Below are 5,248 nucleotides of genomic sequence, written 5' to 3' on the forward strand. Positions count from 1 at the left end.
TTATAATTTATTGGCGACCACTCATTAGATATTTTAGACAGATTAGTTAGAATTTTAGCCTTAACAGGATTACAATAAAGGACATGTGCTGGGGCCCCACCCCCAGTGGGGAGGCCCAAGGCAGTGTGGGGAGATCTCAATACTTATAATAGCGGCTTCCCAGTGAGCTGAAGTCCTGACAATGACAGATGACAGTAAGTTTGATTCATTGTGGGATTTTCTGAATTTGTCCTGTGCTTGTCCAGCTCAGAGAACATCTGGTGAATTATGTGATTTTTTCAGAGGGTGAGATCATCCAAAGAGTGATTGCAAAGGATTGTTGTCCTACCAAGATTAGGGCACAGCTTGCTTGCTGGGCCTTACCTCTAGAAAATAGGGAGTCTCATAATATATTTTTTTCCAATTACAGACTTAAAGGAGCTCAAAGTCACATAATGATAGGGTCAATCAATACAGAGTAGATTTATCATTAATCAATAGTAAGTTGATTAAGCTTCATTAAAAATACAAAGTAAAATATGAAATCAATTTCCAATCTCTCTCTTTCACAAATTCAAACACACACATTCCCCAGTAATGTGAAAAAGAAAGAACATTGAGGGTTATAGATATGTATATCTACTTTTATATCCATATAGCTATGTATATACATACATTTATGTATATATAGGAATGCATGCACATATTAACACATATATGGGTATATGGACATATATACATATATAGCATACAATAAACATTTTGAAAATAAATAAAAACAAAGATAAACAAAATCTGTTATATTTCTGTTGTCTATTAAATGTGTTGCAATCATAGTTTCTGATAAGGCAACAATAAATAAGTAACAATGTCAAGAGAGATTAACAGAAAAAAATCATATGTTTAAAGGGCCATAGTCAATGATAAATTAGCACTATATACATATATATGTATGTATATTTATGTATGTATATATATATATATAATATAGTTAAATGGAATATTTGTTATATTATTTCTAAAAAGAAAGGTAGATCAATTTCCAAAAAACATCAACAGTGGGCCAATACAGTGAGATTTTAAAGATGGAAAAAATCCAGAAAAAAATATTAAGAAATGTTGGGGAAATTAGATTTTCCTTTTTGACAATGACTTCTGAATACTACTATTAAACAATATGCATATTCATTAGCTTCCCACAATAATTTTTTTAAAATGATAATTTCCTAGGGCACAAAATTTGACAAAGAAATGTAAAAAGTTAGGAATAATAATAAATTCTTTTGTAGACTATAAAGAAATAGAAGACTAAAGGAATACAAGACAGGCACAAAATAATGATCTAAATGTAGAGATTTAATAATGACAACATAGTTTTTCAAAGAACAAATCATAAAGTGTGTTCAAACTAATTATAACAATACACAAATAAAAATATCCCCCAAAAAATCATACCTTATGGGACACAGGAAAACATTCCTAAAACGAAAATGTACAATTCTGAAAACTCATAGTACCAAAATAGGAAAAAAAAAAGAGATAAATTTCAAGTATTTAAAGAGATAAAGAAACAAAGAAATTAAGGTCTAATTATTATTATTAATAGCTAGCATTCATATAGGATTTTAATGCTTTTAAAACCCTTCTTATATTGTTATATAATCATCGCAACAACTTTGTGAAACAAGTGCTATTACTCTTTTACAGATGAGAGAACTGAGACTGAGAAGGGGTAAGGGATTAACCCTGGATCATATGGCTACCAAATGTCTGAGGCAGAATTATAACTCAGATCTTACTGAGTAGAGGTCCAGTGATCCATGCATAATGACACCTAGCTTAGGGAAGAAATAGAGAAACTTGGAGAGAAGAAAGAGTAAAGAAATGTTAAATAAAGCTACGAGCTGAGAAATCTATTAATCTTTTGATAATGTGAACAAAAAAAACTAAGGAAAATTAAAAAACACACATACAACATAAAACCTGAATAAATTGAATTCAAATGGAAGAGGAAATAGTTGCTAGAAACTATTGGATGCAATTATATTCTAGAAAACTGGAGAGAAAACAAAGAAAATTTATGACTACTAAAATATACCTAAACTAATAAAAATAAGTGAAATGAGATCTAGTTTTTAAACAAATCCATCTTAGAAAAATATATTGAGAAATCTAGAAATGAATTAATGGAGGGGAAGGAATTGTTTATTGCCAGTCAACACATGTTTACTTCATTAGATATTTCTTATGTGCCAGGCACTACCCTAACCACTAGAGTCAAAAAGAAAGACATCATTATTCCTTCCCTTAAGGAGTTACATTCATATTAAGGAAACATGAAAAAATGACATATATAAAGAATACATGGAAAGTCATCTCTGATGAAAAGTACTAAGGGTGAAGGAGAAAAAGACCTGCTGCAAAAAGTAAAATTTGAGCTGAATCTTGAAGAAAGACCCTGAGCAAGTCACTTAATCCCAATTGCCTCCAAACCCCAATTATATGCCAGCAAATTTGACAATCTAAATGAAATGGATGAATATCTATCAAAATATCTATTACCCAAAGTAGCTGAAGGAATAAAATGTTTAAGTATGCTAAATTTAGAAAATGAAATTGAACAAGCCATCAATGAAATTCCTAGGAAAAAGTTCCCAGGACCAGATGGATTCACAAGTGAATTTTACCAAACATTTAAAGAACGATTAATTGCAATACTATATAAATTATATGAAAAATTAAGTGACAACAGAGTCTTACCAAATTCGTTTTATGAGACAAATACAGTGCTGATATCCAAATCAGGAAGAGCCAAAACAGAGAATGAAAATTATAGAACAATCCCCAAAATGAATATTGATGCAAAAATTTTAAATAAAAAACAGAAATATATTGCAAGGATCATACACTATGATCATATGGGATTTATGCCAGAAATGCAAGACTGGTTCAATATTAGGAAAACTATCACTATAATTGACTATATCAATAACAAATGCAACATAAATAATATAATTATCTCAATAGATGAGGAAAAGGCCTTTGACAAAATACAGCACCTATTCCTACTAAAAACAGTAGAGAGCTTAGGAATGAAAGGAGCTTACGTTAAAATCATAAGTACTATTTATCTAAAATCAGCAAGCATTATGTGTAATGGGGATAACCTAAAAGCCTTCACAGTGTAATCAGGGGTGGAGCAAGGATTCCCATGATCACCTGTATTATTTAATATTGTAGTAGAAATGTTAGCTATAGTAATAAGAGAAAAAAATTAAAGCAAATACAATACACAATGAGGAAACAAAACTATCACTCTTTGTAGATGATATGATGTTATACTTAGAAAATCCTAGAGAACCAACTAAAACCTATGTGAAATTATTAACAACTTTATAAAACTGGCAGTATACAAAATAAACCCACATAAATTATCAGCATATATATATATATATATATATATATATATATATATATATATATATATATATATATATATATATATATATACACACACATATACATATACGTGTGTATGTGTGTGTGTGCACAAAAATAAAGTCCAGCAACAACAAATAGGAAGAGAAATTCCATTTAAAATAACTATCAAAAAAAATACTTGGGAGTCAACCTCCCAAGACAAACACAGCAACTAAATAACCAGGACTACAAAACACTTTTTACAGAAATAAAGTCAGATCTAAACAATTGGAAAAATATTAATTGCTCATGGATAGGTAGAGCCAATATAATAATGAAAATCCCACCTAAGTTAATTAATTTATTTAGTGCTATACTAATCAAATTATCAAAAACATTTTATAGAGCTAGAAAAAATAATGACAAAATTCATCTGGAAAAACAAAAATTCAAGGATATCATGGGAATCAATGGGAAAAAATTAAAAAAGAAGGTGGTCTAGCAGTACCAGATATTATAAAGTGGTAATTGTTAAAATAATCTGGTACTGATTTAAAAATAGCAAGGTAGATCAGTAGAATAGAATAGATAGAAATTACACTATAGTAAATTACCACATTAATCTGATATATGACAAACACAAAATTCCAAGCTTTTGGATGAACAACTCATTATTTGACAAAAACTGCTGGGAAAACTGTAAAACAGTATAACAGACCTCGTTTCCTGGCTCTGGTTCTTGCTTCAACAGTGTCTGGACGGAACAGACCCAGGGTTCCCCCAGCTCCCCTCGCGCTAGATCTTCGTCCTTCTGCAGCCCGCCAGCCCCTGGGACCACCCGACCCTCGCTTTCGAGACCATCCGCCCCTGGCCTCCGAGACCAAACAGCCCCGGGACCAGCCGCCTCCTCCCGTTGGCGTCGGTGCCATGAGCTCCACCTCTCAGATCCGCCAAAACTCCTCCGCCTGGCCAACCTCTCTACCTGCAGGCCTCCTACTCCTACCTGTCCCTGGGTTTCTATTTCGACCGGGACGATGTCGCTCTGCCGAGGGTGTTGCATTTTTTCCGTGACCTGGCGAAGGACAAACGTGAGGGCGCCCAGCGCCTTATGCGGCTCCAGAACCAACGTGGGGGCCGGGTCCTCCTCCAGGCTGTGCAGAAACCCGGTCAAGATGAGTGGGGCCGCAGCTTAGATGGCATGGAGGCTGTCCTGAGCCTGGAGAAGGGCCTGAACCAGGCCCTCCTTAAAGCTGCACGCCCTGGGCTCCAGCCAAGGGGATCCACACCTCTTCGATTTCCTGGAGAGCCACTACCTGGGCGAAGAGGTGAGGCTGCTGAAGCGCCTGGGCGAATACCTGACCACTCTGCGCCACGTGCAGGCCGACCCCCAGCCCGGGCTGGGAGAATACCTATTCCAGCGGCTGAGCCTGAAGCAGGACTAGGAGGAGTAGCCCCACGAGAAGGCCGACTGGGCCCACAATAAAGAATAAAGCCTGCTTGATGCTCAAAAAAAAACCCAAAACAAAACAAAACAAAACAAAAAAAAACCAAACCAGTATCACAGAAATTATGTATAGACCAACATCTCACACCATATACTAAAATAAGGTCAAAATGGGTAGATAATTTACACGTAAAAGATGATACCATAAGCAAACTATGGCATGTAAAATTATATGTGGTTGCCTTATTTCTGTCCGAAGTTTGGGGGAAATTAGCTGGGGTTTCAAATATATTGCTACTTATAAATTAGAAGCTTTAGCTCCAGTTTTGTGGCATTTAGCATTTATTAAAATATATTAGATATTAGTAAAGAGAGATAGGATGGGCTCAAAAAGTTAGGAAAGCC

At 34.6% G+C, this 5,248-nt stretch overlaps 1 pseudogene; it reads left to right on the forward strand.

The window, feature by feature from the left end:
- Window positions 1-4,326: 4,326 nt before the first annotated feature.
- LOC122739694 lies at window positions 4,327-4,841 on the forward strand (annotated as a pseudogene).
- Window positions 4,842-5,248: the final 407 nt, after the last annotated feature.

The sequence above is a fragment of the Dromiciops gliroides genome, chromosome 1 (assembly GCF_019393635.1).
Source record: "Dromiciops gliroides isolate mDroGli1 chromosome 1, mDroGli1.pri, whole genome shotgun sequence".
Classification (NCBI taxonomy): domain Eukaryota; kingdom Metazoa; phylum Chordata; class Mammalia; order Microbiotheria; family Microbiotheriidae; genus Dromiciops; species Dromiciops gliroides.